The sequence below is a fragment of the Opisthocomus hoazin genome, chromosome 2 (genome assembly GCF_030867145.1).
Source record: "Opisthocomus hoazin isolate bOpiHoa1 chromosome 2, bOpiHoa1.hap1, whole genome shotgun sequence".
Taxonomy (NCBI): Eukaryota; Metazoa; Chordata; class Aves; order Opisthocomiformes; family Opisthocomidae; genus Opisthocomus; species Opisthocomus hoazin.
Genome location: NC_134415.1, coordinates 79,367,052 through 79,385,853, shown reverse-complemented (window position 1 = coordinate 79,385,853; position 18,802 = coordinate 79,367,052). Strand labels below are relative to the sequence as shown.

General features: G+C 41.4%; 1 protein-coding gene across 1 annotated transcript in view; it reads left to right on the top strand.

Moving 5' to 3' along the window:
- The window catches only part of CCDC162 (coiled-coil domain containing 162), an 80,740-nt gene that overhangs the window by 7,469 nt on the left and 54,469 nt on the right, over positions 1-18,802 (top strand). Inside the window, exons 4-13 of the mRNA XM_075414245.1 lie at positions 173-362; positions 2,209-2,371; positions 4,876-5,033; positions 6,124-6,260; positions 6,556-6,657; positions 12,529-12,638; positions 12,907-13,042; positions 13,177-13,376; positions 16,639-16,868; positions 17,795-17,987. The gene's annotated coding sequence lies outside the window, so the exon portion shown is untranslated. The remainder of the gene's footprint in view (positions 1-172; positions 363-2,208; positions 2,372-4,875; positions 5,034-6,123; positions 6,261-6,555; positions 6,658-12,528; positions 12,639-12,906; positions 13,043-13,176; positions 13,377-16,638; positions 16,869-17,794; positions 17,988-18,802) is intronic.

Here is an 18,802-nt window from a genome sequence, read left to right as displayed (position 1 = left end):
ACATTTCTTTTATTTGAATAATAACGTGGACCTGGCTCTGCAGCATTTGTTTCTGTGACAACTTCCAATTAAATTCAACGCCTAAACATTTTTCTGTATTTGCCACCTTTTTTTGTCTTTGTTGTTATATATCCTGAAAAAGAGGTCTGTTCAACGCGTGCTCCGTTTGCAGGTGTCTGGAGCAAAACCTCTTGTTGTTCAGGCCGATGTCGTGCAGAGGGAGGCAGAGAGCTGCTGGAGATGGGAGCGAACGTCCCGCTGCTGCTGCTGCACCCGGCGGGGCTCCCGCTCGCTGCGGGGCTGTGGGAGCAGGCCCCTGGCCCAGCAGGTCGCACTGGCAGCGTTTGAAAATAAGGAGAACGGTATGAAACTCCTTTCTGAAACAGGCACGAAAGCGTTAGTGCTTGCAGTGTCCTTGCGCGATGGGAAAAATTCCTCTTATCGTTCTTTAAAGGGCAGGGATCTAAGCCAGGTCAGGTGGGCTGGGACAAGGTTCTCCCAATTCCCTGGTGCTTTTGTGCTGTTCTAGTACCTCTGTGTTGTGGGTTATTCTTGTTTTCGTTTTTTGAAGTGGAGTTCAAATTTCTAGGTCCAGTGGACTGAATTCTGCCATTTTCCTTGTATTAATTGCTTTTTTTTCATTCCCACAATAATACTTCCAGTGGGACAACTTAGGGGGAGCACTCTTCATCGATAAATATAACAGCACAGTGGTCTTTGGTGACTGATTAGCTGTTATTTTGGTGTTATTCTCTGATGCTAATGATGATCTATACACTGCTTAAGCTTCCTATAATGTTAAGCTGCTGTTGTTTACAAATGACTGATTTGTTGGTTATTTCTGATTTTATTCAAGTTTTTTACAGACAGAATTACTCAGCTAGTCCAGAGTAAATATTTGCACATGCTTAGATGGAAGACATTTTGTACACACAGCAGTGTTATTGAACAGCTTTATCCTCTCTATCAGGTAGGAACCAAAACCTAGGATCTAGAACATACATACCTAGCACAGTGGCTGTTCATGAAAAACAAAATGTTAGCAATGGCAGTTTTCCACCCAAATAAAAAGCTATTAACCTTAAGGGTAATTTATCTCTGGAATTTGTCTCTGGGCATTCACTCTCAGTTATCTGCTTGTGGTCAGTATTAGCTGCTCAGAGAGATTCGCTGTTTGGACTGGAATTCCCTTTTCCACATTGGTTTGGAAATAACCATTCGTAAGCATTTAGGAAGGAAGTAAACCTTTGAGATTACTTTCAAACTAGGATTCTTTATGTAGTGGAAATTCAATGACTTTCTAGTTAATAAGGGAAGAAGATACAGAAATGCAAAAATGACAGTGTCTCTTTTATATACATAAACAGAAGCAAATTAGTCACATCATGGAGCAATACAACGATGCAGTTCAGAGGGCTGCAAGGCTCTCAGCAGCAAGGGAAAGTTTCCCGACAGGAAAGAAAAATCCGGTAAATGTAGTGATACTGGAAGATCTAATGATTTACACACGGTGGTTAGTGTGTCACTTACACTCTCTGAAGGGCATTCACAATTTTCTCCAGGTAAGACGAGCGTTGTTTGAAAAGTGGAGTATAATTATGGAATATTTAAGTCTTGGATAAGAAAGTAAACTGAGGAAGACCAAATTCCATGTAAAAGAAATCTAGAGATTTGTAGGTAATGAGCTAGACTGCATACATACGACTTTCAATTCTTTTAGCAGATTGATTTTACTAGAAAGGAAATTCTACAATGATAAAGCTGAATTTAGGTGAGTGGAATAATGAGCTCCCTGGGTGCAGTGTAAATCGTGTTGGGCTACTTGGATTTGAAGACGTCCAGGATGAGAAGGAGAAAGCTTGGAGAGATTTTTTTCTGTATTATTACTGTGATGATAATAGAGCAGGATACTATCAAGGGACTAAGTCATCTCAGTGAATTGTCTGTAGACCTGAGGAGTATTTGTCTAAGTGTCACCTTTTGAAGACAAATCTGAGTACTTCCTTGTTTTATCTAGTTTCTTTAGTGATTTTATTATATGAGTGCTACAAGTCATTGACAGTGAATAAACTTCTGGAATTATACACAATGGATAACTATGGTTTGTTTTTTCTCTTTTGTGTTTTATTTATTACTAGATTTGCAACTGAACAGTTTGTGTGCTTTCTAAATGACTAAGAATAACAGCAGCTATGTTCTTAACTCCAGGTTCTCCAGCATTTGCCTATTTGTCACAGAATGAATGTGGCTGATAAGAAGCATCCTGATGTGGTCCAAGAAAACTGGGACAAATTATGAAGTGCTTTTGACAAGAATTCAGATGTTTTTAATATTGATGTATTTCCCTTTTCAAGAGTTTTAAGAAGAAATGGTGAGAAATTATCATCTTTCCTTTAAAACCACAAGTCCTACAGATAATCTATTTGTTGATGTATATTCTTTGAGAAAGGTCAGCAGTGCAAAAGTTGCCATCCTTGGTCTGTATGCTTGATGAACTTGGAGTGTGGCGTTTAAAGTCAGCAAGAATCTTGGAAGTCTGGCATCCAGATCCCAGAGTGTGGAGCCCTCAATGTGCGGCAGTTGCTTCTCTGGCCTTACTGTATCCTGGGCTGCAGAAACAGGCGGTTCAGAAGGATACTTGTGGGATCAACCCAGTGGGGAATCCAGGATGTTGTCCATATTATGCCAAACACTGAAACTCACCCTTCCAACTTTCTGCAAGAGTATTATTTAAAATATTTCTGTGGGTGGCCTGTTTCTGCAGAAACTAAGAGAAGAAAGCTAGTGTTTTAAGACTTATACTGAAGTATCTCTAGAAAAATCTCCTTGTGGTTATTTTCATGTTCCCTTTCCTTTTGAAGGAAGGGAGGGAGTGATGTCGCCTATGTAGAGTTACCCATGTGAATGGTACTTGGCAAGCAAGGCAGCATTCCTGTTGCAGAGTGTTTAAATCTTATGATTTAACCCATGCTTTTACACACAAAGTGGGAACGGTGTGGAACTGTAGGGGCTCACAGGATTGTCTCTGGAAAAGCACAAGGCAGGGTGTACACCTCCTCCTTGCAGCTGAGAGGTGGGCTGGCCAGGGTGGAGGAACGAAAAGGGGCTGCAACTTGTCCTCCCCGTCTCCTTTCTCCACTGAAAACGTCTACCACAAGAGTTGTACCTGTGGGGTCTGCACGGGTGAGCAAGGCGCAGCCCTGGCCTGGAGCGGCACTGCCTAACCAGTGACGATTGATCGAGAACACTGCTAAGGAAAGTGCAGATGTACCTGGGACAGATAAGGGGCCTTTAGCCCTTAGTTAGTGGTCTAACTAAGCTCTGACTGGTCTAGCTGTCTGTGCTGGTGCAGCCGTCTTTCACTCCTTAGGCCCAAGTGGGTCCCACGGTGGGGGGATATGGCAGCACTGCCCCAGGAGTACAGCACTACCAGTGTTAAGGCGCAGGGAGAGGAAGGTTAAACTCTTCTCTCCAAACAAAGCCCCTTGAACAGGCTATGTTTCTCTTATATGAGCGGGATAGAAGAGGAAGGGATGATCCGTGATCTTGGATGCAGTGGGCTAATAATGTATGGAGAAGGGCACGAGACCTACAATGTTACAGAGTTCACCTGAGCCATTCATTTTGCCATGGAGTAGACCCTTATTGGTATTAAAAAGCAATTCAAAAGTGCTCTAGCTCATTTTGATCTTCAGTATCTAGTTATCTAATATTTGAGGAACAGTATCAGATTACCATCACAAGATTCATTCATCTACTATCTAGATCTGAGCTTCATAGATGAAACAACAGAATGATTAAACACGACATTAAAAACAAAGCTGAAGTAAAGCATGGAACAGAAACGCAGATGGCCCTTTACTGCTGAAACAATGAGATAATAAATTAGATTACATGTAGTTCCACTAAACCCCAAGAGTGCTGCTGAACTTTAGCAAACTATAACTTCCCTATTAGGATCTTTGCACGTATCAGCCGTACCCATCAGTACAGGGTAAAGGAGAATCAGTTGACACTTATTTGGACATTCAAAAAATCTTTGGAAAAGTAGTAGCAGAAAAAGTGCTACTGTTTGTTATGGCTTAGCCTTAAGGCAAAAACCAACCAACCAAAAACCCAATGGTAAATATACCTGTCAAAGAGCTGAAAAAAGGGAAGAAATTATGACAAAACTTGCAGGAACACAGTAGTTTTGGCTCTTTGAGGATGAAGGAATACTGATATCCTTCAAAGCCTTGAGCAAGCCTAAGACAAGGTGAAGAAAGAGATGAAAACATTTCAGTTCTTCTAAAAATGGGTGCTATGTTTCCAACAGACTCTTCAACACCGATACCAGGCCAAACTCAGCCGTTCCCAGTACACCCTTGTTTCAGAAGTTTGAGATAGCAACATCATGACAGAATTGGATACCGGAGTAGTGATAACCCTGAAATAGTAACATACTTGAAGTTCTTGTGGCATGTGAAGATTTGGGAGGTGTGTGTGTGTGAGAAGAATGTTGTACACCCCTGAGCCAGGACTCTGTTCAGGCAGTAGGATTTGTTAGCTGGCATCCTTTCCATGCTAGAAGATAGGCACTCCTCCAAGGACCGTGGAGGTGCCCCGACCTGCAACAGCTGTTAGTCTTTTGGGATCTGGCAGAAGGCTCTTTCTTAAAAGAGAAATGAAAACAATAAAAATCCATACAATGTGGGTTCCCCTTTGCCATCACATTCCATTCTCTGACATATTTCTGCTTCAGGACAAAAAAAGGGGAATTACATCACTGCGCGGATGCAAAGCAAAGGGCACTGACAGCGTGCTTACAGTCATCTTACAGTCGTGTTACTTAAAGTGTTGAAGTTCTCCACCTGGTCTGATTATGGCTTTTTGCAGAATCCTGCCACAGGGACACTGGATTCACTCTGCCACGGCACAAGACTGAAACTGAGGAGCTGAAACCTCGGCTCCAGCTTCTGCTTTCTCACTTTGGTATTGACTGCAACCTGAAGGATTTCAGGGACTCAGCTGATGATATGGAGCTCTTTTCACTGGTAATGGAAATGCACTTGTCAATACTTAAAAAAAAAAAGCGAAGGAAAAAAAAAAAGGTCTTTAAAAGTGTGGAAGGAAGTTCCGTTTATTACAAGTCAGTGCTTTGTGTCATGGAAAAATAAGATTGTGGGCATTTTCGCTCTTGACAGGAAGCAGCAGAAAGGCCCGGCTCGCTCTCACTAAGCTATAGTAGCTGCTGACATTCGTGTTTTTAGCATCACAGCTCTGAGTCCGTACCTTTGTTCTCCCAGCTCTCACTCGTGCTTTTTGTCTGGGTTTTTCTCGAGTTTTCCTGCCCTCGCCTGGTGTCCCCCGAGCTGTGGGGCTTCCACTAGAGGTCGGCTGCGACACGCCATCGCCCAGCAGCTCACCCAGTCTCCCCAGCTCAGGGCTTACCAGCAGGAAAACTCTGCTTTTCGTCTGTTCTGTCATCCAAAAGGCAATCTCCACCGTCTGTCCAGGGTCCAAAAGAGATGCATAACTGTTAAACAGTGATAATATACTGCTTTTAAATACATGGCTTGCCTTGCAAACCACGCCTTGTATGGTAACAGGTGGTACAGCTGAAAAGGACAAAGGTTTGGTTGCATAAACTAGTCTGTAAGCCTTTCATCAAATTAACATTTGACTAGTCCAGCTGAACTCACTGAACTACCCGAGATAAGCACAGGCAGGGGTGTTTACACAGCTAGGCAATGACATAAACTACCTTCATTGCAGGTTAGCAGTAGCTTATTCCTTTTTGAACGTGATTATCAAAGAACATCTAGGCTAATGCTATTCCCACCAAAGTGAGCGATAATAAATTTGCCATTGATTTTGACTGAAAGACAGTGTTTTTGAAAATCCTCGTTTTCTTTCTGGAGGCTCCAGAGTTAACAGCAAGGAGTTTCATTGTGTCTGCTGGCAAGGAAAGAAAACACAGGACCGGAATGTCTGCTTTGTCACTTTATCACTGCTTTTTTTTTTTTTTTTTTTTTTTTGGTTGATGATATGCGATATCATTTTGGTATAGGATTTAATATCCGGCTTGGGAAATTTATTAACAGTACCATCTCTTTTTACACTTTACGTTGTCCAAAAATTTAGAAGCGTCTTCTGCAAACAGCAGACGAAGAGAACGTTTCCAGTTTATGACGCAGAGGTTTCTTGGTCAGAGAACTGGGGCATGCTAGATCCAGCCCAGGGCTTTGAAAAAGAGAGCCAACTGGATCCCTTTTGTAAAGGTAATTATGAGGAACTTCTCGTTTTCAGTTGTGTTAGTCCTAACCAGTCTCAGGATGTACCAAGATACATTTCAGCAATTAGAGTCTAAAATGTTTCTTTTGACAAAGAGTGATGACATTTTTAATAATTCAGGCCTTATCAAACTACTATATTTCTATAGAGTCAAGAGCCCATTTTCATGTCTGTTGAAAATAAAAAGTGAATGTATTGCGCTTTCTTTACTAAATGTTGCCTCCTATACCAAAGACATGTAGCTATATTCATAAGTTTTGTGGTTATTTTTTTGTCAACCAGATTAAGCCTAGAGTAGGTCCCTGGCAGCAAAAGCTTTTGATAAAACTGAAACAATGGAAAAAAGTGGATAAGCTGATGGACCTTCATTCGAAATTTGTAGAGGTAATATAACTTAAAGTGATTTAATTTGAAGTGATTTTAATTTATTTATTGAAATGTCTAAAGAAAGGTTGCCTCAGGTTTACATATCGTGTATATATGCCCAAATCCATTAAAGATCCATTACTAAGGTGCTATAGAGATATTTTCCCCCTCTTTCTCAGTTCAGTGGTTTCGAAAGGCAGCTTGAACACTTGCAGAAATATTCAAGGTCTCTGAAGTTCACCTGTGTCAGGTAAAAATGAGCCCTGGAATTTTTGTCAAAGGGATTGCTCAGAATAGCTTTTTCTTAGTGTGACCAAGGTTCAGACCTGTGCTCAAAAGACGAGGAGAGATGCTCCAACAGTGAGGTACAAGTCTAAAACTTGATAGGGTACAATTGTACAAATTGCCTGTGCCCCGGGGAGAGGTTACTGAGTGTCTCTATTTTGGTTCTAGCTTCACGGGTCCTTTTGATTCTGGGGATATATTGCCATTTTTGGCCATTTTGTGGACGTCCTGCAGGACAGCTCTGTCTAGGCTGCCTGCCATCCAGGCTCCTTGGAAAAATGGCAAGGTGCATTCGCAGATTGGGTCTACTTTGCATCCACAGTGAGCCTGAGACACCTCTGACAGCTCCACATCATTGTCTTGCAAACGGTGGCCACCTGGGAAGAGCAGTATTCATTTGTCCTAATTGCATCTTACTCACGGAATGTACCCTGCAGGGCTGGCTTGCCTGTGCCCTGTTAGCTCTGCTCCTTCACCCCTGCTGCAGATGCATGGGTGAACTGCAGGGTGTGAGAGGCTGGGCAGGGCTACCGGGGTCTTGCTACATTTTTCCAGTGAAATTTGAGCACGTCTGGTATCCTCACCTGTAAAAGTGGTATAACAGGAGTTCTCTGCTTCTCAGGGATGAGGAAAACTAATGCCGTTAAGATGGTGAACTGCTACTGTAGGACTGGATCTGTATAAATATCCCAGCCAGCAAAACTGACCTGGCAATCAGAGGATGAGATTACTGCCTGTCATCCCCGGGCTGAGTCTAGAGCAGTATGAACAATAAGGATGCCTTGTAGTTCAGCTCCCAGTTCTACACAGGAACCAGAAAATAAATCCCTTCTCTGAAGCTGTGGAGTAGTCGTGCCCCTGCAGGCCCTCTTCTATCGATAATCACATTCCTGCCAAATGGAAAGTCCTTGGTGAGCTGTCTCTTTCTTCCCTTAGTACTCGGGCGTTGTTGGGTACACCAGAGCAGCCTAAGCCGTGTCTCCAGCTCATGTTATTTCAGCCCTGAAATGTCACCAGGCTCCTTGGTCTTCTCTCCCTGAGGAACCACTGCTGCAGTCCATCCAAATACCTCTGTCCTCAGGCTTGAAGAGCCCCTGCTGTCTAAAAAGGGGGTAGTGGGCTTGTCACAGAGCCCTAGATGATGCTGTGTGTTTAAGTTGTGGGCAAGCCTTGATCTGGGACCCTTGCAGGGTTGCTGCCTTCTTTGGGGCTGCTAGTTGGAGAGGGGAGGAGGAGGCTTCCCATATGCATGGGGACTGTGGATGGCACAGAGCAGAACAGGGGAGGTGTCAAAAAAAGCAACTAAAGCAACATCTAAACACCCAGAAACAGGCAGAAGCAGACAAAACCAGCTCAGCAGGGTAGAGCCCTTGGTGCTGTAGCCATGGACAGCATGTGGGGATGGTGCCTGCTCTGCTGCCCAGCTGTCTCAGGATTGCTTAGTATTCCGTCAGCCTCCTGTCAGCAGCTTCTTGCTTTGCCTACACCTGAAGCTGACCTCAGTGAAAAGGCAACAGGGAGCCTTCATAAGCAGCTTGTGTTGGGCTGAAGGCATGAGGATGATGAGGCTGTGCTGGAGCAAACTATCCTGTGGCTTGGGAAAGGGAAAATGGAGGCTCCTGGCTTCTCACCCTGCTCACCTTCCCCAAGCCTTGTCCCACTGCCTGACTTCTGGTTTTGTGTTTCAGTGTCTAACAAGCCCAAAAATAAATATAACTCTAAGGAAACAAAGGTGGCTTGGCAGGGAAATGCTGGATGGTATGAGTGTTTAGTAGAGAAGCAGTAATGGATCAGAAGTTGTTGACTCTGAACAAGTAAGAAAATGAAATAACAAAATGCTCGGGAAATTAATGGAAAAATCATTTCTATAGGGCTTGGTATTTAATTTACATTTTTATTAAAGGCTGCTTTCTCCTCTGGGGTTTCCCCCTGTTTTTAATGAGTATTATTTTTTTTCTTCCTGTGTTAAGCAAGGTTCCATTTGTTTTGACTTTTCAGCATCTTTGTTCAAAACAGATGAAAAAGATGAGTCCTATAAAACTCCTGGTCTCAATCCCCTTAGAATTCCTGTCAATGCTTTGCTAGAATTCATATTGACAGAATTTTGCTGATGCCAATAATTGCTAAAGCATGACCATGCTCTTCAAATTACACTTCTGATACAAGTGGCAATTAAAAAAAGTACTGCAAGATTAGATGTGTTTTTAAAAAATTACTTTTGTACTATTAATAATTTTGTTCAACCTGTTTTTTTGGCAGTACTCTGTACATAATCAGTCTCCCTGGTTCCCATTTAACATTCATAATTTACTTTTGTGGGTCTCACAAAGCATTTGAGAGAGCACTCTTTAAATTGCAGAAATCAGAAGGTGGATGTGTAGACTTTGCAGCTGAAGTTGGCTTTACAATATTTTAAATAGTTGCACGGATTTGATTTTGATGATACTCTTCTAAAGATTAGCCATTTATGGTCTTTTTTTTAATATAGGACTGAAATAAGCTTTCTTTTATGTTCCCTGTTTTCAGACCTTTTCCCCATGCCAGATATTTCACAGAGAAACTGTTCTTCCAAATCTTGCCACAGCATGAAATTTTTCTGGAAAGCTTGAGCAAAAGTGACCATCACTACTAACAAAAGTGAAAATGGCTTTGCAGCTCACTGAGACAATGAAAATAAAAAAATCATTCTCCTGTAGCAGAGCTGGGGTGTGAGTCTGGCTGCACAAAAGAGAAGTGTGCCCACGTATTTACTGGAGAGTGTGGTATTAGGGAACGGGCTGGCATGTGTGTACAGAGGAGAGGGGAGGAAGGGTGGTGGGATGTCTTCCTTGCTGGAGGCCGCCCAGCAGCTGAGCACCTGTGAGCGTGGTAGCGGATGCCTGCTTTGTGCAGGGGCAGGTGCAATGGCCTCTTCCTCCTCTCAGCGAGGAAGTGGCATTTGTGGGCACGGCCTCACGGGAGTTCAGACACTGCAAGAGCAGAAGCTGTGAGAAATCTTTAAGTTTTGGAGAGAGGAGAGAAAAAACATAAATGGCGTAACTGGCAGGGTAGTGAATGAGGTAGGACCTACCTCTCTGGTACCTGGGGAATTTGTGGCAACTCTGCCATGCCTTGTGTGGTGAGCTCTGTGACTAATCCTCTGAGTTTGAAAGTAGCCCTTTGACAAAGATGGACTTTGATTCCCAATTTCTTTGTTGTCCTTCTGACTCAGAAGTTGTTCACAGCTGCTGCTTTGCCAATTATAAAAGCATCGCACAGAGAACTGTTATATCCCAGAAGTTCCTGTATCTGCAGCCATTTGGCTCACTCTATCCATGCCCGCCTGCCCACACCAGTGGGCCCTGGCGGCAAGTTAAGAAAGGACTGAACAATCTCCTTGCTCTGCTGTTGTTTTTTAAAGAGGAAAGGTCTCAGCTACTGGGGCTGGATGCAGCCCCATTGTTAATGAGAAGTTCTTGCACCACTGCTCTTGGCCAGGACCAAGCAGGGCAGTGAGTGATAAAGAAGCAGGGGAAAGGGAACAGAGGGAGAGAAACATCATTTAATCTCTCCCCATTCCCTCTTTCCTACTGATTAATCGGCCCTGAGCCTGATACCAACTCCATGTTTAAAAATGAACCCACATTTTTCTGTCAGGAAAGGCTCCCACATGTAAAAACATATAGTTCTTGCCACCTCAGGCTGACCTTGACCAGGAAACATTTGATTACTTAATGAAAACTTCAGGAAAAGAAATGGGGTTAACTCATGCAAGCTACGTGATGATTAATGAAGAAAAAGAAAGAAAACATGATTGCACTGTATATCTTCTGTCGAGTGCACTGAGTCTATGACTGGGTTGGGAAAGAAGACCTATTTGGGGGCAATGCAAGGGACATGACTGATCTCAGCAGCGTTAGGTTAACTAAAAACCTGATTTTGAAACAGTCTAGTCATGATGGTATAGCAAGGCTAGAATTAGATCCTTCACAGAAAAAGCGCTGCGCAGGTCTCATTGTTTTTAAAATAAAAATTCAGCTGCTACCCTTTTTTCCTCATTTTACTGGTATTTTTCAGTCAGCGTTGTCTGTATCTTTTTAAAGTGAAAATTTTAAGTGGAAATGCTTCATCCCATGCTTAGTCCGTAAACACTGTGATGTTTAGTAGAGATACACAATTAATGCTACTGATTCAGGAAATATTTTCATTCAATTTGACCTCACATTGCTTTAAGTAATAGAGACTGAAGGACCTAGTTTTTCTAAAATTTAAGAAATTAGACCTTTGCAGTCAACGAGGACAGGATGAGTGAGGATGATCACGCTTAATAAGGACAGATAAATCAGTTAAAAAAATAATCTGTCATTGCAAGGATTATGTAAAGAATTCATTGATAGTTTGACATCAAGTTTTGTTTGGCTTGAAGGAATTTTTGGAGACAATACACTCATGTCAACTTGTAAATTTATAGAACAGTCAAAGTAGTCTCGAGTTTATCTGTGTCACTTCCATGAGTAGCTTTGTTAGGGTATCTCATGTTGAGCAGGATAAATTTGACAAGCACCAATTTGTGAAGATACATTAATAGGATTTTCTCTAATCAGAAAAAACAGTGCCAAAATCAATGCTATAAAACCCTTAACACACTAGAAAGAATTCCAGCTTATGCCATCCAAGTTCAAATGAAGTGGTAAAATAAATTGGGATAGAGAAGTGGGTTAAGAGGACAAATTTTTCTTATATACTTGATTGTGTGAGGAAATTAATTGGATAATGCTAGTAAATCACTGTCCACAATGTTCCACAATTAATAAATACTGTGTGACTCATAGTGATCTTCTCATTTACACTGGTACTAATGCCAGTTTAATTTCACTGATGTTGCGGGAGTAACTTCTGATGCATGTGAGAAGGCCTTGATGGAGCTGATAACAAGGTAGGTATAGCTCTTGTTGAGTGTGCTGTAAAGGAGTGAGGAAAATAGAAACAAGTATTTAATTTTACAGAATGTTAGCTAGAGCATTTAATACATGCTTGTGTTGGGGGTCTTGTGTATACATCACAGTAAAATTTTCTACAGCCTAGTCTGATGCTTCTTTGTTGCCATGCTATGATTTTGCCCCATGTTCAGCCTGTAATCTGCTGGGGCCCAGAACCAGTTGTTCTTTTATGGCAGGAGGAAAAAGGATGGACTAGGAGGTCAGACATGTCACCAGCCATAGCTGGGTTGAAGTTTTGATGAAACAGATGTTCTAGATTTCTTTGGAAAAGTTCCTCGATCTGACCCTTGCCTTGGACTTGTCTTTGGAATGGGGATAGCTCTTTCACACAGCCCAGGGACTTTATAAGGATAAAATGCTAAGGCCTGGAAAGCAATCAAATATTGTGGAGTTATGTGCCACCATAATTTCACTGCTGACTGGATTATGAATCTCATCCAGTATGGCTTTTCCTTTTCCTTTTTTCCTTTTCCTTTTCCTTTTCCTTTTCCTTTTCCTTTTCCTTTTCCTTTTCCTTTTCCTTTTCCTTTTCCTTTTCCTTGATAAAGCCTATGTATAAAGCTGTCAAAGAAGAATCATATGCATACTTACCACACCAATTTTTAACTATGTGTGTTGGAACTAGGAACTAACTGCCGAGGATGAGAACACAGCTGTGGCTTACAGTGGGGAGGCTGTAGGAAATATCGGCTCCGTTAAACCCCCGGCATCCTTCAGGAAGCAGAATGAAAGAGGGTAAAAAAATGTTTATATGTATGTATGTATTTAGTAAAACTGGAAAGAAGGAAGAAAAATTGTATCAAACTACTGTTTATCTGACAGAAACCGTAGTGCCGTCCTTTTCCCCATTATTCCATACTGCAGATTTCCATGACAGTCAGTGCTGTAGGCAGCAGCAGCATTCTATTAGACAACAAAAATACGAAAGCTGTCTACTTTAGAAAGGTTTAGAAATCTTCTTGAGTAGCAAAAATATAATTATATTTTTTCTGTGTGGAAAAAGGTATAGTTATATGGGCAGCTTGCAGCTGCTAGGATTAGAAGAAGGCACGGCAGCTGCTCACAGGGAGCACATGGTGAGAAGAGGAGCCTACTTATCTCTTCTTTTCTTATGTCACCTGAGACTCCGGGAGCTAAAGGTAAAAAAACTCAACATAAAATCTGCAGAGATCAGAGTTAATTTTTTTAAGGGGGGGAGTGGGGGGTGGAGGGGAGGGGGCTGTCATCCAACTGAAAATGCAGCTGTGCTTTTGCTCCATTTTTTTTCGGTGAGTGTGCCTGGGGATCCTTAACTACTTCAGGTCCGTGGAGAGAAGCCTGACCATCAGTACCACTGGTCTCTCCTTCAAGGCTGGTCGCCTAACTCCCAGTGCAGAAGACACCGCCTGGGTCAGTGCTGCCAAAGGAAGCACTGGTGGGTTTGGTGGCCTGAGTTCACAGCCGTATATTCACTACACGCCAGCTGACTACAAGGTGAGGTAACACCTAGCCTTTAGGCTTCCAAAATGTGTGCTTCAACAGGAGTACCTAATCCAGTTCTCTCCTCCATACAAGCTATGTTGCGATCAATTGCTGAGTCACCTGAGGGATTCAGCGTAGCTTGTTCCTCAAAACCACGTGTCTCACCTTAATGGACTAAATACCTGTATCTACCAGCGGTCTATAGCAAACCTCTGAGGAACGTCAGGCACATAAAAGTATAATGTCAATACTGCCTGCCAGATAAACATTTACTTAGACCGGTGCTGCTGGCTGTGCTTAAATGAGGACCTTTTGAAGCGTGGGATTATCACAAAGAATAGATCTTCCTGAGAAATCTGATGCATTTTGCAATTTGAAGAAGTGCTTGTTTAAGTAACTCCTAATGACTTCTAAAATGTATTATTTACATTTAGGTAGAGTTTAGGTCTTATTGGTTTTTAATCTTGGATGAGGGCATGAGGCTGAAGTGATAAAATTAGTACACTTAGCTTCACATTTTGGAAAAATAATAATTCAAATTAAATTCCTAAGGCTTATCAAACTTTGGTTTCCCCAACGTTTTTGTAAAATATACCAAACAGAATCAATATATGATGCTGACATTAGTGATTTGATGTATGTAGTATTTTGTCTTTTGAGCTGTAGAATTTCCTTACAGCTCTGCTACCTAGCACTCATCCCACAATTCTCATGTAGAAAGCCCTATGAGTCACAACAGTATTTTAATAGGAGTTTTTTTCACCATTTTGAGCTCATATTTATTCATTTATTTCTCATTTACTGGAAACTTGTTTGTTTGTATTTTCCTGTGGAAACACATACAATCAAACACCCAAGATACATCATGGAAGAGCTGTGGCTAGAACCAGAAAGAAAGTAGGCTTCCTGCCCTTGTTTTTTGCTTATGTTAAGACTTCAACCCCCCTCCAAGGAAAAACAAAAAAACCCCATCAGAAAAAAACTTCATGTCCCTAAATATGGAAAAATCTAAACCTCTTTGAAAATAAATAAAATGTGTGTATAGGACATGGAGTTGATGATATTTTTAAGGTATCTGTACTTTTATTTCTAATATGGCCACATTTATCCTTTAAAAAGCTAATCAATTAAAATTTCTAATTGAAAAGCTACTTGGAAGTAGAAAATTGTGATTTTCCACTAAAGAAATGTGGAACTGGGTGGTCCAGCAGCTTCAGATTTTCAAGTCAGAAAAAGTAATTTAAGAACTAATGGTTTTCAGTGGGTGGTGTAAGTTTTCCAGGAAGCAGGTGTTGTGACAAAGTCTCCTTCTGAACTCTGCATAATATCATAGAATCATAGAATACATTGGGTTGGATGACCTTTAAAGGTCATCTAGCCCAACCCCCCTGTAGTGAGCAGGGACATCTTTAACTAGATTAGGTTGCTCAGAGCCCCATCCAACCTGACCTTGAATGTTTCCAGGGATGGGGCATCTACCAGCTCTCTGGGCAACCCATTCCAGTGTTTCACCACCCTCAGTGTAAAAAATGTCTTCCTTATACCCAGTCTAAATCTACCCTCCCTTAGTTTAAAACCATTACTCCTTGTCCTGTCACAACAGGCCTGGCTAAAAAGATTTTCCCCATCTGTCCTATAGGCCCCCTTTAAGCACTGAAAGGTCACAATAAGGTCTCCCTGCAGCCTTCTCTTCTCCATGCTGAACATCCCCAACTCTCTCAGCCTTTGTTTTCATTCCCCTTTTTCCTGTTGCAGAAGAAATGATGCAAAGATCAGTTCTGACCTTCCATCTAAGCACTTTCTGATCTGGAGATTATCTGTGAAATACTTCATAGAGACCCTAGCAATGAGAGAGACATTATTTCACAGTGGCCTCCCTTTGCCTGGACTAATACATGGATATGGGTATATATGCTTGAACTTCAACCAAAGCCTAGATAAATATTTACTAATCCTATTACAGTTTAATTGGCAACAAATTTAGAAGCAGGGGCAACAGTATTTCCTTAACAACAGTTTCTAATGTTTTTGTGTTTTGTTTTTTTTTTTTTTATATATATACTGCACAGACTGTCTCTCAAGAACTGAAACAATAATGGAGCCATTTTACTGGCAAACTAATTAAGACCTATCTAACATACTCTCTAGCACATGCTATAAACCCGAAGCATATGGCATTGTTTGTAAAATACTTTTAGCATCTAATCTATGCCCAAAATTGGAGGTGTTACCTGTGTTATGAATCCCTCCACGCTGTAAGCTGTAAGCCTGTGTGATGGCTTAGCTCGCAGTGTATCCAAAACTGAGATTCTGAGGCAGTTTTGCACCCTTGCTAGCAGACTGCTTGGGATAGAGATCATCAGAAGGGTGAGTTTCAATGACAGAAGGCCCTGCAAAACAATGCATTACATTAAATTAGAATTCTTTTCTGTCCCCTGTTGAGATTCAGCTCGGAAAAAGCACATAAAATACATGTAGGTGCATGAGTGTTGCTTTATAACCCAAAAGGGATTTATTAAGCCCCAGTAAACCTGAGCAGAGCTAGAGGAGAAAAGCCAAAACCTGCAGGCAAAAACCACCACACATAAATATCCAGTTACTTGATTTGTTGCTGTGGTCATATAACTGGCTGTTAATGTTTTTTATAGGCATAAGTAGTATTTAGAAGGCTTGGGTAGTCTCTTTAAAATATGACTCCCAAAACAAACATGACAGGGAGAAAGTCTTTACTTCTGTTTGGTTTTGTTTTGTACGAACTCTCCCATTTTATAGTCACATGCCCCTTTTGCAGAATGCAGTAATCTTGACGGAGATTTTTAGTAGTAGGACAGAACTGGAATCACTGGAAAAAAATTCAAGAGCTTGAAAGTGGAGATATTTCAATGAATGTTCTCCATAAGGATGTTTAAAAACACAGTTGAAAGCCCCTTCTACCTGCCATGGTAAAGTCAGCCAAGTATTTGCTCAGTTATTTACCTAAATCAAGTTGAATTTGATTCTTCCGTAAAGGTCTTTGGTTTAACCTTTAGCAAATTCTGCACCACATCACTAAGAGCAGTGAAACAAATAGTCTGTTCAGAAGAATAAGGAAAGAGCAGAGAGTGCAGACATTATTTTCAAATTAGGCATACATTTTGCAGGGCTGCCTCGTTAACTTTATAGTAAAGAATGAATTCTGGTCCAGCATAGATCTGTGAAGCTGGCAAGCTGTTCTTCCCAGTACATATAAGTTTGACTAAGATTTCCGTGACTAACACTCTAACTCTTCATCCAGGTCATTGATGAAGAAGTTGAACAAGACTGGGCCCAGTACTGACCCCTGAGGGACACCACTAGTTACAGGCCTCCAACTAGACTCGGCGCTGCTGACGACAACCCTCTGAGTTCTGCCATTCAGCCAGTTCTCAATCTACCTCACCGACCACTCATCCAGCCCACAGCCAGTGAAAGGAGGAAGTCCCAATACACTGTGCATGATTATTTGGTGCTGAAGTGAGAACAAAGGTGCTTTACATACTAGGAAATAGTAAAAAAACTAACAGTGGAAAACAAGGAGCTTCTGTTTGCTTGCTACCTTCTTACAATAAGAACCATTTTTAAAGGTTTTTATGGCTATACCCCTATACCAAGTGTTTATTTACACTGGGAGATTAACTTCTGTAATTATACACCTAGAGATAGATGTATGTAATTCCCCTTGTGGCACTCCTAGTCAAGAAGGAGAATATTTTGAAAGCAAACACTGCTTCTGCTGACTGCAGTACTGGATTCTTGCCTGGGGTGTTACCAAGCTAACCAGTGACTCACTGCCAAGGTAGATGATTCTGTTTTGAAGATGCTGAGGTTTTTTTTTTTTTTTTTAGAAAAGTAAGGTCACTGTTACACTATTCTATGAACAAGTGCTGATGTCACAGCAATTTGGGACATCAGTCAGCGGGTGATCCTTTTAATTAGTGCTAAAGTTTTTGTGTGTGCGAGCTTATCTCCGAATCTTGCAGGTGTAACTTACCCATGAGGGCTTTAGAAAATATGTTGACTTTGTATTTGAATACCAGGATTCAAGGCACTTTTTGCCAAGCTTGAGCTAAGTTAGAAGAAGGGAAAAAACTTCTGCCTTAGCTTGAGAGCTGATCTTCTCATTTTGATGCCTTCTTGGAGCTTTTTGTGGATTTATATGCCTGAAGGAAAAACTAGGCACAATAGATATTTCGTACAGTTTGTCTTACTCCATGATAGCATAAATGAAGCCACAGTCTAGGTGCTACCTGTGAAAAATAATATTTTGGCAATTTTTTATTTTATTTTTCTTTGCTAGTGACAAAATAGCATGTTCCTAGGCTAAGTCCACCCCTAGATATGTTGACTACACAGAATTGCAATCCTTGCAGAGCTGACTGCTTGTACCTCTGTGTCTCTTTTTCATGGCATAGGTCCATAGCGCTCTGTTCATGGAGTTTCCAGAGGTGGAAAACCATGACGACTTTCACACTGGTGAAGACGGATGTATACACACACGGGACCAGCGAGGAGTTTACATAGGGTATGATGTGGCTTTAGAGGACGTGAAGGAGCTTGAGAACCAGCTGCTGCTTGTGGCCAGCCAGTACATTGAGAAAGATAAAAGTAAGACATCTATAGGTCCAAAAGACCTGTCATAATTTGGTTTGCTGTTTTCAAAGTAGGCCGATCTTATGATTTCTGGAATCCTCGTTGTACTTCTGCAAGACCAAGTGCTGACTGGATTTTTGGGACCTTTCTTTTATCCTCCTAGTTAGCTAAGTGATGAATGTGCTACAACGACCTAACTGAGCATCTGGAGTTGCTTGTCACATGTTGTTAATGTCATAGTTTTGCACTTATTCAGGGTCATAGACATCAAAGTCATCCTGGAGGAGAAAAGAACACAGAAGGGACATTTACTGATGTAGTTAGGTAATATAATGAGCAAGTGCATATTCAAGGCACAGAGAGAGTCAGAAAAGAAAAATGTTAATTGTTTCTGAACGTCTTTTAACGTATGAGATGGCTTTTCTGCAGAATTGATTTTACCTCCCACCACCTTTAAACTTTTCTCAGTTGTAAATAAGAAGCACCAAAATATTTGATGTTCCAGACTCCCTTTTTTCCTGTTGCTTTTTTTTACAGTAGGAACTGAGTTGAGACAGATTGTATTACAAACTTCTAAAAAGAGGAGCTGTACTTCTAGAATAGTGAGGAGGAAGAAGCTTGTAACTGTAGAAAGTATGGCGGAGGGCCATTAGAAAACACTGAATAAATGGCACAAACACATATGATAGAGAATTGTACAAGATATCTTTTAAATTACCGGAATTAGTTTCTATGTTGGCAAGATAATGTTTTTTGATGTTTTAGTATGCTTCTCTACAACTGAATGTTCTGACAGAGGATGCAGGGCATAGCTGAGGATTAAGATGACC